The 18,350-nt window shown below is 40.9% G+C and overlaps 1 protein-coding gene across 2 annotated transcripts in view; it reads right to left on the bottom strand.

The window, feature by feature from the left end:
* The window catches only part of LOC122988141 (neurocalcin-delta A), a 75,431-nt gene extending 58,603 nt beyond the window's left edge, over positions 1–16,828 (bottom strand). For both annotated transcript variants that reach the window (XM_044360303.1, XM_044360306.1), the window contains exons 1-2: positions 16,726–16,828; positions 14,275–14,406 (exon numbers count right to left, since the gene is read on the bottom strand). The gene's annotated coding sequence lies outside the window, so the exon portion shown is untranslated. The remainder of the gene's footprint in view (positions 1–14,274; positions 14,407–16,725) is intronic.
* Positions 16,829–18,350: the final 1,522 nt, after the last annotated feature.

Below are 18,350 nucleotides of genomic sequence, written 5' to 3'. Positions count from 1 at the left end.
TTCATACCACTAAGCAAATTATCATGAAGCAAACGAAGCTGCCTATTAAGGCAGCTACCAGTAGCTCTGCTTCTGATTACTCAGAGGACTGGATTCTACACAGGTCGCTGTTTTAGATATTTCACACTATTGTGTAAGAAAGCCTGACCCACCACAGTCAAATATGAGCAGCTTTGTCAACAAGAGTAGAGTTAAGGCTTTTCTCCTTTTAATAATATCTCTTAACATTCTTTCTGTCTGACCTAGTAACTCAGCTTGTTGTTATCCTTGAAGTAATGTACTTGCTCAAACAGTGGAACCACAATTTAATTAATAAATTCGCAAAAATAAAGAAATGATATGAGTCTTGTTTGCAATAAAGGAATAGACAGTATGAAAGATTTGAACCAGGGCAATGTAAAACCACAGTGATTGATTTGTATTGAAATGGTATAAAAAACAACATAATGCATACAGAAAAAAAGAGAAAGTCGTAACAATGTATTGCTAATCTCCTAGGACACCAGCCCAGGCAGTGTGGGTGTCTGGACGAGACACGCTTGCTTGCTCATTCGCTCATCTGCTCAATAAAACTGGGCTGCAGCTGCAACATGTTGTCTTCCTACCATATTCGCTGTGGTATACTCCTACATGTAGTCCCCTCCTCTTATTCACTCTTTCTCTCGCGCTCCCCTACTTGCGGCAGACCGGCTGTCACGGTTTCCAGCCCACTCATTACCGCTTTTCTCTCATATAACTGTCGCTCCAAGAAGCTTTCATCCTACCTCTTCTCTACTGCACTCTGGGTGGCAAAAACTGAAACATGAAGTAAAGAGAATGTGGGCCCAATTCATGTGTGTAGACATGTGTGCGTCTACTTGTGCATATTCACTTGCATTAGTTAAAAAGGTTTGTGGATGTAATGTCAGTTATGGTAATAAATGCATCTTGAATTAGTGATGTGGATCTTTTCATTACTGTACTCTACTGTGTTTTGTCAACCTCAGCCTGCTAGTGTTGCAGCAATGCTCTCCTTTTATCAGAGCTCATCTAAAACCCAGACTGGCAAAACAGACTCCAAAGCCCTGACAGTTCATACATCTTTTATTTCTGCTTACACTTAGTAGCAAAGTAAGTAATCAATGTAAAAAAAAAAAAAAAAAAAGTTTTAGCTTAACAAATGTCTCCAGTGCCTGATTATATCAGCTGTTGCTAATTAACATTAATGTGAGTAATTTGATGAAAAGCCAATATTAAACTTGGATGTTGTTAGGTTTGTGTGCTCTTTCCAGTCAGTGTCTGCACTCAAACAAAGATCATTTGCGAGGGAAGAAACTCCATTCTGTAACACTACTCTGCAATCGGGACTGGACAAAGTGAGTGAGTGTTTCTGTGGTTCCAAAAATTTCAACATGGTGATCGGTCTTTAGTAAAACGCTCTTGTTCATGTCATGTCATGTCAATTTCAGGAGTCACATTCTCCCAGTTAAAAGACAGGTTCATACATTTTCAAGTCTGTCTAAAAACAACAGTCAGGTGTCAATATGAACACTGACAGAGGTTTCTACTTGATTTGACTCATTTGGACCACTGAAGCTTCATATTAGCTTCAGATAGACTTTTAATGAAAACTGTTATACTTAAGAAAGATGAGGGCCTTAAAAAACCTTAAACTCACTTTATGAATTACAACTTATTATCACTGCATTGTGTTAAACAACAACATACAAAAAGTCTAGTATACAGTATATTGCATTCTGGCAGAATTGATTAAGTACATATTTCCTGCCGAGGGCTCATGGAAGATTTCCAGAATTATTGTTACTGAAGAGTCATCCACTTCTGTGGTACCAGTCCCACATGAAAATACATGAGCCTCTCAAAAGGTTAAAAATATATTGATGTATATCAGTGGATGTTTAGAAGAAAGAAGAAATCTCTGTTTCATGATTTTTCTCTATAAACAATGAATCATGTACAGTAGGTATCTCAGAACTTGAAAAAAAGACATGGGGTTGGTCTCAATACTAGTGACAAATGTGTGTTTCATGATCCACAAATGAAAACAAGATTTATGATTATTTGTGAGTAAATGATGGTGTTCACAAATACATTTTCCTATGTGATGGATGAGAAGACGCATTTATGAGCACCCTAATCTATTCACAAATGATCATACACATTGGTAAACTATTGTTTTCATTTGCAGATCATGAAACACACATTTGTAACAAGTTTTGAGACTAATTTCTCTCCATGTTATTTGAGCTTAATGCTCCACTGTCTGTAGGACAGTGTGTGCAATGCATTACTGCAACTTATTCTTATGCTGTGCTTTTGCACACACACACAGAAACAATTGCTCGTCCTAGATATCTAAAATTTCACTTAAGTTAATCTTTATAGATGTATTTAATGACAACTGTTCATACTTAAGGGGTTACAAAAATAAGATATATTCCTGGTCCCTAAAAAACCCCTGTGAAGTCTGTTGCATACTCAGGTCTTTACACTTGGCTGACAGTGACAGTCGTTCCAGCCGCATCGCATTCTCACATAGTGGGAAAGCCCTGTGCTAATTCAGGGCATGCCCATGGACTCCTGACCAGCCAGGGTGTGAAGCCAACGTCTGTCAGTGAAGCTTAGCAACTACTCTCAACTCTACCAACACAACCCACTGCTATTGATGCCATCACTTCTGACAATCCGTCTGGCCTTGGCTGTGGGGTGTCAATGTGTAGCTGGTGAGGTAATGGATTGTGTGGTTTAAGGGTGTGAGAGTACATGCAATTTTTAGCTGTTCTGATAAAAAAATGCATACTTGTCAGTAATCGTTTGACTCTTTTCCTTTTAGCAATTTGCTGTCCGCCTGCCTGTCTACTTTATGTCTTTGTGTGGTTTAACCTGTATATATATATATATATATATATATAACTATATATAGTTAGAATCACGATCACATATCTTGTTTGCATTCTGTTTCTTCTTCACTGTGTATTAGTCTATCTCTATGTATGGCATTAAGATCAAGTAGGCCTCACAGTGACGTTTAGCAGCTGTTGTACAAGATGACACACATATCTGATGTTAGCAGCAGCAGCAAAATAACTATGCTGCTGTTTACTTTATTCTGTCAGTGACATTTATTATGGAGAAAAATATCAAAGTGAATTTTATAGAGGCAGATTGTTTCATGTCTAGTAACTAGGAACACAGGCTCATAACTATTTCGAAAGGGAGCTAAAGCTTGTGTGAATATTCACCTTTTAATGTGAGACCCACCCTGTGCTTATATAAGTTTGAAGCCACATACAGAACTGCTAGAATGACATAAGGAGACAGTCAACGGGAGATCACACTGAAATGCCACAGCTGCTGCCCATTAAGGAGGTTCACAAATGGATGCACTATGGTATGTTACCCCACTGGGTTAAATGTTCCACACTGACTTTAAGCACCTGGGCGATGTTGACAGAGGTGTCTACCAATGGCTCCAGCCCTTTGAGCATATTCTTAGTGTATTTTGTGTATCGTATATATAGGATACTGCGTCTTATTCCACAAAAATTATGTGAAAGCACTGCTTTCACTCAAAACTCAAATTGTCCTAGTGTCCCGTTTCACAAATGGTTGTCCCTTGCAAATTGCAGATGAATTTGTGAGCCCTCTCACATGCTCATGGATAGGTAACAAGTGTGGTGTTTTGTTTGATTAGTTAAACATGTAAAAATTAATAACAGAAAATTATGTCATGTTGCAAATTTGGTGAAACGGACTCCAGATGTGACTTCTTTGTTAGATCTTTAGAGCCAAGTTCTAAAGCTGATTTCTACAAAGCCAAAAACAAAATTTAGTCTTCATTTGCTTGTTCTAGGGCTTATTGAAACCTACAACAGCCAAGTTTTGACCACTTGTGGCAGTGGAAACAAAATATAAACACAACACTGACTTATTATCGCCTTTTAAATTGATATGGTGAAGCTGTTAGCGAACAGTTTCCTTTTTACACATCAAGCAGACACGGAGCAACACTAGCATTAATTTAGAGTCATGTGTCCACCTGGTGAATGTAAGTCCAGTATTCACATTTACACCATGTCCTGAAGGAAACATTTGTCTCCTTACTTACTTTTTCTGTCTGCTGTTTGGTACTGAGCAGGTAGTGTACAGTACCAGTACTCATTCATAGTATTCGTTTCAATTTATCACTATAGGATACGCCCCCCGCATATTCCTCAGAAGCATTTCTCTCATTATGCCAGTCCTGATTTGCTGGTGATCGTGAAGTCAGGTGGTTCCACCTACCTTTAAATAGCTTTCGCTACACCTCCTCTTGCTGCAGAGCATATCTCACTCTGTTGCAGAGATAGCTAGCTTGACTGTCCACAGATCGGAGCTATTTCAGCTAAACACTCCGTCGCCGGGTGCTAGCTACCTTGATACGCTTCAACTCTCTGGCCTTCACCATAGCCTGGAGTGCTCTTTCACCTAGCCATACAGTAGCTCAGGTGCTTTGTTGAGCGTTAACCCTTGCACATCAAGTGGGCCAGCGGAATGCTCTGCTCCCACGGGATTAGCACACCAGCTAATTCACTGTTCCTCGCTGTTAGTATGCCTGCTAGCAAAGGTGGACATCACGCTACCTCACAACAAGAGAGATGGAGACTCCGGCCTTGACTCTGCCGCTGTAGTAACAAAATCTCGAGCAAAGACACACACCAGGTCTGCTCATGCTGCCTCGGACTGGAACATGCCCGTCTGGCCATCGAAGGCCCTGGTTCATGCAGGCACTATGCCTGCTTCACTGTCAAGGGGCTCTGATGATGACTAACACACCAAGCTAGCTTGTCAGGTAATGACCCTTACCTGTCTGCTGGCGACCTGTAGTGTTGAGTGTTGGAGCTGAACTATGAGCGAGGACGACAATGAGGACACTTCAAAGTCCTCTTATCAGAGGAGGATGAGTTGGATGAGTTGCTCCTCATTCCTGCTAGGACTGCAAAGCCTGGAGCTGGGTCTGCCTCATGTGACTGGGATGGGAGTACACCAGCTTCCACTGTCCCCAGCATGGCTATGCAGGATGTGTGCAAACACGCTCCATTCAGGCTGAACATCCCTTGGCCTGCAGTAGTTACGGACAACACCACATCCCGTTACGAAGGGATGACATTTCCCCAGGCCAAGAGGGCAGCAAGACAGCTTCTCTCCATTTTTCCTAAGCTGCTGGATGAGGTCACGGTCTCGTGGAAGGACCACCCCTTCAGCAGGGAGAACTCCATTCAAGGGGCATCTTCTCTGGACTTCGAGGGCATGGAGAAGCTCCGCATTCCCCCGAAGATGACTGGATCCGATGTGCTGTGGTGCATGGAGGGTTACGGTCACAGTGGAGTGCATGAATAAACGAGGGCCAGTCTGTGAGGGGGGGGGGGGGGGGGGCTCCTGTCTCATGACACACGTGTGTCGTGTGACACACGCCCCGGGGGTCCTGAACCTGGGGGTGGATCTGCCATTATATGGACATTATATGAATGGACTCTGCACTAGGGATGTGCTATATGACGATATTAGATCGTGAACGAATAAATGTCTCCGCGATCTGCCTTTACAGAGAGATCTTTAGTATTGTGCTACAGTGCACTTTGTATCAGTTCAGCTCTGTGATGGAGCACAGTTTGGTAGCAGGAAGCTAACGGGTAACAGCACCGACATGGTGAGTGCCTCTTACCACATCTCCAATCTGCTGGTGAAATCTACAGCAGCTTTAATGTCCTGCTAGGAAGCTCACCTGCTGCACATCATGTTAAACTGACAACTGGGCTGCAGGTAAATACCACTGTTTAGCGGTTAGCTCCCCTGCTAACTGGTAGCACTAACTTCTGCCATGCTGCAAGCTAGCAGCATGATGTCAGCTCTGGTGTACTCTGTTGGTGCCTTTTTTTAAATGATGTACATCCTGCTAGGTATCCGAAACGGCACACTAATGCTTCTACACAACATCAACCATTTGCTTTTCTGCTGTGAAATTAGTTTTGTTGTACTGTTAGTTTGGTTTCCCACTGTAGTATCCATTTTAAACAAGGCCAAATGTCACTACTTTTTAATGCAGCTTTGCACACCTGCTCTTCTTTATTTATGGAATTGTTTGTGTTTTAATGTAATTTTACGTCTTTATGTCTTCATGGGTGTATGTTTTTATGCTGTTTGTGAGCCACTAACCTAAGACAAACTTCTATCATTATGTGATAGACAATAAAGTTTTGAATCTTGAATCTTGAGGTCTGTTCAGTAACTTGCAAAATATACTTAAAAACCAACATGAAAAAGAATCATGATAAGATTGTGGATCATGAACCTGTCTGAATTTGTGATATGATATTTTTGCCAAAGTGCCCACCCCTACTCACGCACACAGCAAGTGTGGATGCGTTACAACTGGGCCGAGGTGGATCTGTTCGTGTCAAAAGAAAATGCACAATATCCACTGTTGTCAACGTGAGGGTTAGGAGTGTCTTTCGGCGTGGATGTGCTTGAGCACGCCTGGCTGCCCATCCTCCTGTATGCATTTCCTCCTTTGGCTCTGATACCCTCTACTCTGTCCAGAGTGAGGGAGCATGGTTGCACACTGATTCTGAGAGCTCCGCACTGGCCAGCAATGCACTGGCTGTTGGAGATTTATCAAATATTGTGCAGACAGCTGTGGCAATTCCTGTTGCACAGGGATGTGCTGTCCCAGGCGGGTAGAATGATATTTCACCCACACCCAGAACGCCTGGTTCTATGGGCATGGCCCGTGAGTGGTATAGTTTAAGCACAGTGGAGCTGCCTCAGAATGTAACTGACACCTTTCAGAGCGCTAGAGCATCCTTTATAACTGTAAATTTAGGGTGTTTGAGGATTGTTGTCTCAGGTAGGAACATGTTTCCCTTCAATGTCTGATTGGTGTGATTTTGTCATAATTGCAGGACTTGACTGACAAACACAAATCCTTCTCCACAATTAAGGTATACTTGGCTGCTATTGCTGCATGTCATGTAGGGTTTGATGGTAAAACAGCAAGCCAACATCCATTGGTCTGCTTTTTTATGAAAGGGGCCTGTAGCCTCCTTCCTGTTTTCAGGCTGCTGGCCCCCCTATGGGACTTGGCGGTGGTTTTGGATGGACGTTCCTTTTGAACCACCGGATGAGGCTGACTTGAAACGTCTGTCTCTGAAGACAGTGTGGTTGCTGGCTTTGGCATTTGCTAAACAGGTCAGTTATATTCATGTGCTTTTGGTGCAGCCTCCATTTCCTCAGTTTGCCCCAGGGCATGTCATGAGTTTTCACTAAAACCTAACCTCGCCTTTGTGCCCAAGGTGGTTGGCTCATGCTCCCCCATTGACCTTACAGTATTCTCTTCATCACCTCCCCCTGAAGAACAGTGGTTGTACATGCTGTGTCCAGTCTGTGCCTTGTGCACCTATATGACCAGGACTAAGGGATTTTGGAGAAGTAACCAACTCTTTGTATCCTGGGCTAATCCCCATATGGGAAATGAAGCAACAGCTCTTCCACTGGTTTGTGGGGGTGATTTCTCTAGCTTTTATGGGTCAGGGACTGCAGGCGTCGGGGGGCCTCCAGGCTCATTCTACTCATGGCCTGGCTACATCCTGGGCCTTGTTTAGAGGGGTTTCCATTCAGGACATTTGTGCGGCGACAAGCCAGTCTTCCCACATCACTTTTGTCTGGTTTTATAGACTGGATGTCTCTGCTCTGTGTGTGGCTCACAGAATACTGGGCTCAGGGCCCTTGCTGGAACAGAGTACTACTCGTTGATTGCTGGTGGCTGCTGAGATAAGCTTGTCTGGCAATACGGGAGTCTCCATATCCCATAGTGAGACATCGAAACGAATATTACGAATGAAAACTTTAGGTTACTTGTGTAACCTTGGTTCTCAGAGTAGTATGAGTGAGATGTCTCACCAGACAACCCTTCTTGCTGGGGCGAAGCAAGAAGAGGTTCTTATTTTGAATGACCCTGCGCCATAGCATGAGCTATTTAAAGGTAGTCACCAGCCAATCAGGATTGGCATAATGAGATAAATGCTTCTGAGGAGTACGCAGGTGGGCCATAGTGAGACATCACACTCATTCTACTCTTGAGAACCAAGGTTACACAAGTAACCTAAAGTTTTTAGAGCTTTTCTGAGACCAGCTGCCTACTGTAGCCGAGAACGATGCTGATGAGAGCAGTTAGAGTAAACCAAAATTGTAAAGTTGCAAGCGACCTTTTTCATATACAGTAATCTGCTGAAAGTTGAAAGATTTTACATGGACCTTTGATTTGAGAGATTCTGTCACAGATACTGTTCAAAGTAAGAAGGGAGCTTCCATGCTCAAATATCATGCCTATATTGAGTGAAGCATTTACTCCCCCAACGTTTTACACCACAAACCAAATGGAAAATAAAAAAATCAACATTTCATCATTCCCATTCCCGTGGGATACAGCATGACGTGTGGTATTTTTGGAAAACTTGGCATCTTGACTAGAATTCCAAATAAAGTTCTGTAGGTCTAAACAATGCTTTTCAATGTATTTTAATGATTGACAGACACATTGAAGAGTTATTCAGGTTCACAATGAGCTTGACTGATTCATACGCACTGTACGGCTAAAAACAGCCAAATGCAGTAGAGACTTCACGGAAACCCTTTTCTAATTGTGTATGAGGGAACAGAAATGTGGCTCTATTTAGCATCAGGCCCTGAAGCCCATCACCACATTGTTAGACACTGGCAGTTGGTCTCTTGTTTTCTATCTGACCTTAATAGAGGGAAGTAATGCCAGATAGACAGATGGACACATAGACAGATATACAGATAGACACACACACACACACACACACTCAGAGTTGAGCTGCTGGTGCGTACAGCTGACATTTGAATGAGAGGCCGCAGAGGGATGTGATGCATACCAGCAGAAGGGTGCAGTAAAGGATGCAGCTAACATCTCTTCCAGTAAAGGATGCACAAAGACAGACAGTGATAACACTCTTTCTCCCTGTGGTCCCCTTAAACAAAATAGTTAGAAAAGGTGTATATCCATCTGAGATTATAAAAAATATGTTTGTACGAGTTTTGTACGAATTCTGTTTTATTAAAAACAATTTCATATTTTTAAACATTAAAGAGAGAGATGAAAAAGGGAAAAAGGCTGATGTGACAATGAATACAGTGTTTCCCCTACCATTTCCATGGGGGTGACCGCTCCTCCTGAAAGAAACACAATAGGCTACGCTTGTTTATGTTATTTACCTAATTTATGTGCACTTGTTTCATTTCAGCTCAGTGTACAGAAATACGCCGATACAAACAACCGCCTTACTGTGCACGTCTTTGACAACAATGTTTTGCGCCTTGGTCAAATGAACAGAAACTATGTTGAGAGTCTCTACAGCATTTTGGTGTAAATTATGGTCGCACGAAGGCAGGGCTTAGCTCCTACACACACACACACACAGGTTTGTGTTTGCGTTTGTCACTTTTGGGGTATTTACATAGACTTACATTCATTTCCTGGAAACATACCCTAACCATAACCACTACTTGCCTAAACTTAACCCATACCCCAACCTTAACCTAACCCCAACCTCAACCACTGACCCAAAAATCAGCATTTTACCAATTGGGGACATGACTTTTGTCCCCAACTGCACAAGCTGTCCCCAATCAACTGGTCTTAGGTCTGGTTTGTGTCCCTGAAAGTGGCTTAAGTCATACTCACACGCAGGGGAGCAGAGGAGAGACAGACAGCGGCGGACACAGTGAACCAAGTGACGTGAAGACATGTTACTTGAGTTGACGACAACGCTCATTACTGTAAGTGCAATAAAAGCTTTGCATGTAAAAAGCCAATAAGTCTAATTTATCAAACCACCTTTTCAACAAGCATAAACATGCGGGAAAGCGCTATTTTCATCTGCTTTGTCTGCAGTTTCCTGGTATGTTTTACACAACCACAGCGTGCTGGTTAGTCAGCTATTTATAATGAACAAGCTAAAACCGAAGCTGTCTATATGTGGTCTGACTGTTTATTTTAGTTTGTCAGGTATATTAAAACTAGTCAAATTCTTGTAAAATTAACTTCTGGCAGGCCCACCCCCACCCCCCGACCACCTCAGCAGCAGAGGACAGGAGGAATGACTGATACTGACTAATGTCTGTGTTCTTCAGTCTTTCTTAACTTCACTCAGTATTTTGATGTCAGGAATATTATTTATTTTATTGACATTTTAGATTTCTTCCCAGTGAGATATTATTGAGTTTATCTGGTGACTTTGCTGTTGTAAACATTACTGTTGCTACTCTAGAGACAATATTTTGCTATATTTGAAATATAAATCTATTCTAATCCTGTTTTCTTTAGTAAGATAAATATAAAATTCTAACCATACCCATCCCTACAACTGGCTAGTGGTTACAGCCTGTCTCATAAGCCTCATTTTACCAATGTTAATCTGTCATTATTTTTTATGGCACACAGAGCAATCACTCACAAAAATGTAAAGGATAATTTCAGGTCAGGACGCAGCACTGACTTCATCATTGAGCATATTTGTTTCACTTTTCTTCTTGCTAATGTCTTGTGACCTCTGTTGTTGTTTTAATAAATACTGTATCGAAAATAGTTCAAAATTATCTGAAAATGCTGCCCCATGACAACACAGTAGTTTCGTGGGGGTCTACCACACCCCTGAAAAGAATCCTAGTGGAAACACTGCACAATAATGCAAATCCATTATATAAGCCACAAGAGCACATGTGCTTAAAAGCAAATCAATAAGTGCGACAGACTACAAAGTTTTTCATCACATTTAGTCACAGCCATTATTATGATCTCACAGGTTGGCAGGGTATAGCTGTGATGACTCACAGGTCAGAGAATGCCATCTGACCAATCACAAGGCCAGGTGTCACCACTTAGTCATCGACATTGTATGGATTGAAGGCTCACTCTGACATACGAGACATGACGAGCGCCATTCATTCTAGGTAATCTCTCTACATGTAATATGCAGGGCCAATATTTATACATAAAACAAGACATAAAATACAGTTAAATGAGATTACATTACATGAAAACTATTTGATAATCACACAACCATTCTAGCCATTTCAACCACCTTACTGTAGCCATCAATATGAATTTTCTCTGTGAAGGGACTTCAACACAGCATGTGAAACTGATGTATTGAGTGTGAAGTAGCTCTGTGAGTAGCTGGGTAGTCTGAGAAAAACCCTTGAGTGATGTCACTTGGATGGTTCAAATTTTATCAAATTTTAGAGAGCAAGTTTTGAAACATCGGTGGTTACTCCCACAGACGTTCTGATATGCATCCTTCTTAAGAGAGAGTAACTTTTCATTTCAATTCTTAAGTACATTGTACTGTTGACTTGTAGTTAAATTTAGCATGCAGGTCGTCTAATTTTAATGGAATATTTTTTAGATTATGGTTTTGCCATTTTCACTTAAAGCTGAACTCTGTAGTTTTCCACCTGTATGTTGCAGAATTATATAAAAGTGGAACTGGAAAATCTACACTGTTGAAGACATTGTCCATCCTGAGAAGAGATGCTTTGTACCAGATTTAGCTACGAGGTAGTTTCCATCTGTAAACAATGTAAATAAAGAAGTATATTTGAATTCAAGCTATACGGTTTGATCACTATATCATTTCACTGAACGACCATGCAAAGTTGCAAGTGAGGAAACATGACAAGTGCAACACTACATGCTTTGCTATTGTGGCTGTAGCTTGAAGGTGACAACCACAGACAGTAAAAAAGCCTGAATGTAGTCAAAGTGATATCACCCACAGGTTTCTAAGACGACATTTCACCACTTACATTTGGGTTTACTGCTTCCGCCCATCTTTGTGACTTATGGGAGCCAGAAATATAAATTTGAAGAATAGGCGGAACAGAGCTGTGTGATCATTTTTAAATGATTTGAACCTAATGGGTATGAAGTAAGCCACACAGCAACACAAACACTAGACTTATAAATCATCAGCCTATGAATGGATGGAGTGAGGGGGTGTAGTGTGCCGGGCCTTCTCCTGAAGGCAGTGGGCAGCACATCATGTTCTCTTGTTCAAGCTGTCAGCGCCATGTCCGTGGGAAGCATGAGGCTGACAGTTGATGATCCTGTTTGATCTCAGCCACTAAGCCACCCTCGTGTTGAGCGGAGCAGAGGCACGAGAGAACAACTACAGAGCTCTGTACACTAGAGGGTGGGTGGGATACTGTGATATTTGTCTGTACAGTAGTGCTTCAAGGATATTTCATGAAGGCCATGCCTTGACATTTTGAATTTCAGTGGGGTGTTTTTCTTTTTGATCACATATAATGGGAATATAATGTCAGCATTTGATGGCTTCTTGGTCTAAAGGCACATACTATGTGACTGTGACTTCTGAGGTCAGATCTGACGTGTTTACATGTGATCCCCCCCATGTCTCCAAATCTCTCCCATCTCAGTATTTAAAATTAACTTGCCAATAAAAGGAGACATGCTAAGTAAAAAAATAAATAAAATCTGACCGTTATTTGACTCGTTTGACATTCTTATTCTGAGCAGGGGGCTCAGTGAGCTGCGGTGTAGCTGTGTCCTTGGTTTCAATGTGGAATGCTAACAATTCAAACTATCCATCCTGGGAAAAGGGAAGGACAAATGTAGAAACTGTTTCCCACAGTGGGTCCGTGTTTGATAAGAAAAAACAGCCAAAGAAAACCAAACAGCCAACTTAGAAGTGCTGCCATGCTGTCAGCCCTGGCTGAATTCCTACACGTCCACTGCATGTCTGCTGCTCTCATTCTGCTCACTACTGTTTTTTTTGTCACTGACTACACAAACACTATACAAATCTTTAGCCATCTTTAGTTGAAATAGGTTTTTGTGAATTATTACACTTTGTGCAGTATAAATGTAAGATAATTTGTCATTGTCAATACAATATTTTTCTGAAGCTTGTCTGGATCATGAAGGCTTGGACACCTCCCTACAGCTCCTACTGAGGGATCCCCAGGCATCCCCAGGCCAGATAGGATACATAATCCCTCCCCTGGAATAGCTCCTCCACAGAGAGGCATCCAGGGGACATCCTAAACAAATGACCAAACCACTTGAACTGGCTATAAGCCTTTAATAGACTTTAATCCAAAGGACCAGAGGTTCTTACATGAGGTTCCTCCAGATGTCTAAGTAGCGTTGCCTTCACGTTTATCGTGGTGAAAGTGTGTTTGTGTTGCTGGGAAGCAGGGAGCTGTGAGGGAGAAATAACACGTGCTAGAATCTCCCAAGGCAAACTGGTCCCAGGCTACGGGCCCAGCCAAGAGTGATTCAAGAACTGTTATTGATTGACCAACCATGTTTGGAATAGGGATACTGGTACAAGTGTCTTGAAGGGTAACACTATAATGTAACACTTATTATACTGAGACTTGTAAAAAGTGAATACTGAGTATGAAATAATAAGAAAAGATAACATAATACAGTACTTCTCTCTAAAACCATTACAGAGATGTCTTATTATGTGCTGATAGTTGGGCATTTTCACTGATATAATGCAATATATTTGGCTAACAACACGCCCAGGTATTCAGATACTTGTGGGACCACATGGCTGGACAAACTGGATAGAATGAACATGTTTGACTTATGCAGCCCAGCTGGAAAAAACACAGGTATAACAGAAGCACTATCTGTATAAAGAAAAAATATTGTGTGTCCTTAAGAACCATTTGTATGCTACTGTTTAAAATCAACTGCAACTGGTCCTGGGATGAAGTAAAGTGCCTTTTTAGACTATGGTTACCTCCAGATAAACAAAAATGAATAAATGAAATGTTGATATCATCTTCTTTTGGCATTCAATAGTCAGAGACACTGCAACTTTCATATACCTGCATTTCACATTCAGGAAACAAACATACACATGCAGTGAGACCACAGTGTTAACTACTGTGCTGTCCACAGCTTACACTAAGTGTGTCCTGACAGAAAGCACTGTGATGAAATTAACTATAGGCACGATCAACTGAATTGTTTAGTCAATCGACACAAAACTAATCACTGCTGCTCTAATTGAGACACATTCATGGTAGGGGAAATCAATCTGTCCCAGAGGATCCATAATGTACGCAGCTGCTTTTAACACCAAAGATAAGTCTGACGTCTAAATACTGATGTCCTCACATGTTCAAACTCATGCACTTATATAAGCCTTAACTCCAGACAAGTAAGCTGTCACTCACCAGGTGGAGTGTGTGGACGCCTGCAGCCCAGGTGAGTGGTTTAAGACTGTTGGGTCACTCCTTCTGGTGTTTGGGTTTACAGTGTCTTTCCTTCCTTATCCACCAATGACCTTAATGGAAAGTTAACAGCACCTGAGGAAAGATGTAAAGAAAATAAGATACTTCTGACTTAAAGAACCAGTGTGTAAGATTTAGTGGCATCTAGCAGAACGGACTTGGTAGAAATGGAATATAATATTCATAAGTATGTTTTAATTAGTGTATAATCACCTGAAAATAAGAATCATTGTGTTTTCGTTACCTTAGAATGAGCCCTTTATATCTACATAGAGAGTGGGTCCCCTTCCACAGAGCCCACCATGTTGCACCGCCAAATCTCTACAGTAGCCCAGAAAGGACAAACTGGCTCCAGAGAGGGCCTTTTACGTTTTTCACGAGTTTCGCAGCCACTGTAGCCTCTCCTACATGCTTGGTGGGGGGTATTCAGTTGTTTGCAATGTGCAACCTCACTGCTAGATGCCACTAAATTTTAAACACTGGTACAGAGTTTCTGCACTAACTTTACTTGACATGTGAGTATGTTGTATGTATGTATTTGTATCCATAAATGTGTGTGCACAAGCTTGCACGTACTCTTGAGTCTTTGTTTATGGGTTAATAGTGTGTTGGTGAGTTAACGAGTAGGTCAGTGGGTGTTTGTGTATTGCGGACTGAGGTCAGTTCAAGTGTGGTCTGTGTGGTTCAGGGTCACTGAACTGCAGACCCAACAGAAGCATGAGGTCCTGGTTTGACTTCAGAGTAGATACATAGAGTCAGAAGAAACACTCAGTGAGGGCAAAGCTTGTAGGATGTTACTGTATGACCGGCTCTTATCGCAATCTCAGGTTATCTATGCTATTGAAGTAGCAATCTAAGACACCTACCCACTTAGCTCACTGATGCCAACTACAGCTGTCAAGAGTACTACACTGCCTGATGATGTGCGACCTGCCCCAGATGTCAGCTCATCTGTCTCTCTTTACATGTACTAAACTGAGAAGATAAGGTGAGAAAGCTACTTTGCACATACAGAAGCGGGGGTGCTACAACTGCTTTCTTGTTATTGATCTGCACCAGCCAACACCTTCATAATACTGTGAGCGGATGTTTTTCACTTCTTTAACAACATATAAAACATGTAATCATACTGACAGAAAAAGACGTGCTTCTGATTGTTGAGGGAAAATGATTTGATTAAGAAGGGACGTTAAACCACACTACCTACCTACCTACTTGGGGGTTGTAAGGTAATTTATATTTAAAGTACATAAGCCTTAAACCATAAAAATATAGGAGAGTATTATTCCCACTTGTTCCAGCAGTATAGCAACTGTAAAACCATCTACCAAAGATTAACCTGCATGCATTTAAACTGTTTCTGATATAAATTAAATCCTCTTCTGAATGTAAAAATCTCAGCTTTTCCTAAATAGTTGTGTTCTCATATAGCCTAATGTACCACTAGGTGTTGAACATTACTTAATATGATACATACATCTTAATAGTAAACGTTCATGTCATTGTATTATATTTAATAAAGTCGAATAAAAAGTGGGTAAACAGAGCTTAGGATTTACTAGTCTCCACTTTCCTTGACTGTGGCTGACTTTTTAATGCAAAGTTGTATCTTGGAGATCAAAGGGAAATCTCTGTATTTACAGTCCCCAGCCAAATGAGGAAAGGTTTCACCCTACTATTACTTTACTTCCTGGGAGTTAAAACATGAAGAGAGGATGACTAATTTCATTTTCACTGTACAAGTACAGAGCTGTGATTGAGCCAAATCACAACAAACTACTACTACTTCTTTTAAACTACCCAGTTATGACTCTGTGTTGTGTAATCTTTGAGGATTCCTGGTGTGGAACGATTTGGGAATTCCTATTTTATATAACTTATGTAACAAAACACATCTTCAATTCAACCTAAATCCCTCTTAACTTTGTGCCTACAGCACAGGAAACAACACAGCATAATAACACAGTGACATGTTGGTAAACGTAGGTACTACAAAAGTAATAACGATGGATATGCGAAATATTCACAAGCTTTTTTTCTGGCATTAAAAGCCATTCAAATAAGTTGGTTTCTACAACGCTTAATTAGCATAGGAAGCTAAAATGCTATGGTTGTCGGATACGCCAAAGAAAAGCTACACACGGTTGGTATAGACTATTATTGACCTATGTTACAACACAAAACTGAGAAGAATAGCTAGTTTAAGGATTTGTAAATTTGATAAATGTATTTTTTAAATCACTGCTTTTAATTTTGGCCGGGAAAAGAAGATGCACCAGCCAGAGTTTACCCCAACATACCATAGCTTAACGATATATTGAGTCTATAGGAGGGTCTCTGAGAGGAAACAAGCTATAAGTAGGTAAATTAGCTAAACTCAAACAGGCGACTTACCAAACTAGGTCAGAGATGCCACCACTTCATTAAACCGGTAAGTCGGTAGACTGAACAACACACAGGCACACATGTATCCCCAACAAGTGTCAGTGTGTCGAGAGTTACATCAAAGATAGTGTACTAAGAAGATGTACCGCTCTGGAGGAAAACTGGCTCATCTTCCGCCCTGCAAAATTCTACTGTGACGCATGCGCCTTTGCTTAGCCATGCAGCACGGTTTTTGTAAACCTGTAACACATGGTAGACGTTTTTTACAAAAACGAATTACTGCAAAAGAGTGTATTGTAGCACTGTAATCTGAGCGCTATATTTTAAAAACATCTTCTTTGAGAGGAGACTCTTCTTACATTTATAACGTCCGGGAACAGAGCAGAGTGAGAGTTCTGTCTTCATCCTCCTCTCTGGAGAGCTGGAGATTTATTATATTATCTTTCTTTTTATAGGACATTGGTGCCATCTACTGGACATGTAGGGAAGAGAGGGCTTTTGGTTTCACAAAGCAATATCCAAATTTAAATTGTATCTTGCCAATTTTCTAACAACACAACTTAATATAACTTAACCATTAATTTAACAATTAATGGTTTATCTTTTGATCAGTATAGTGGGGTTTTGGTTAGGGTCTACTATAGTTTCATATGATCAGTGGTGGAAAGTAACTAAGTACATTCACTCAAGTACTGTGCTTAAGTACAATTTTGAGGTACTTGTAATTTGCTTAGGTATTTCCATTTGATGCTACTTTGTACTTCTGCTTCACTACATATCAGAGAGAAATATTGTACTTTCAACTTGTACTACTTCACTACATTTATTTGACAGCTTCAGTTACTAGTTACTTTTCAGATAAAGATTTTACATAATGGATAATGTAACAATACAACATTCTTTCCTCTCCCATTAATCATCTCACAGCCCCTCTGATTTATCTGGTGACTCTTTGGAGGGGCCCAACCCCCAGGTTGGGAACCACTGGACTAAACTTGCTAACAGTATATTAAGTTCTTCAAACTAGCTCCACCTCCAGCAGCTACAACAGTAACATGCTGCTCTAACACTGATGCTTCAGTATTAATAATCTAATAATGTCATATATAATAATATATCAGTCAGAGGGACCAAACCACTATTTTTACTGCAATACTACAACTACAAGCTGATAATACTTATGTACTTTTACTTAAGTAGTTAAAGATCTGAATACTTCTTCCACTACTGGTCATCGTTGGTGAACTTAGTACTGCGCGTCTTTGCTAATACAGTTTTGATGTCTTTGGCATATGTCGCGATGCAACTTTTCTTCTTGTCACATTACAGAATGGTTCAGTGTTTGCAAGTTTAAAGAAAACACATATTCCAGATAAAAAGCCACTACCTACATTACTGGTGGATTAACCACAAGCACTGCAAAACTATGTGATGTGTTTAGGGGGAAATAGAGAAATATGGAATATGCCAAACATAATGAAGTACACTTAACACAGGATAACTGCATTTTTAAAAGGGCATGGTATTACATGATGATAAGACCACCAGGTGGTGATCAAGTGCTGTGCTCCATGTCCCCATTTTCTGCACCTCACTTCACTTATACAGACAGAGTTGCCAAAGATAAGATCCAT

This window comes from Thunnus albacares, chromosome 8, assembly GCF_914725855.1.
Source record: "Thunnus albacares chromosome 8, fThuAlb1.1, whole genome shotgun sequence".
NCBI lineage: Eukaryota > Metazoa > Chordata > Actinopteri > Scombriformes > Scombridae > Thunnus > Thunnus albacares.
This window is presented reverse-complemented; position numbering and strand designations above follow the sequence as displayed.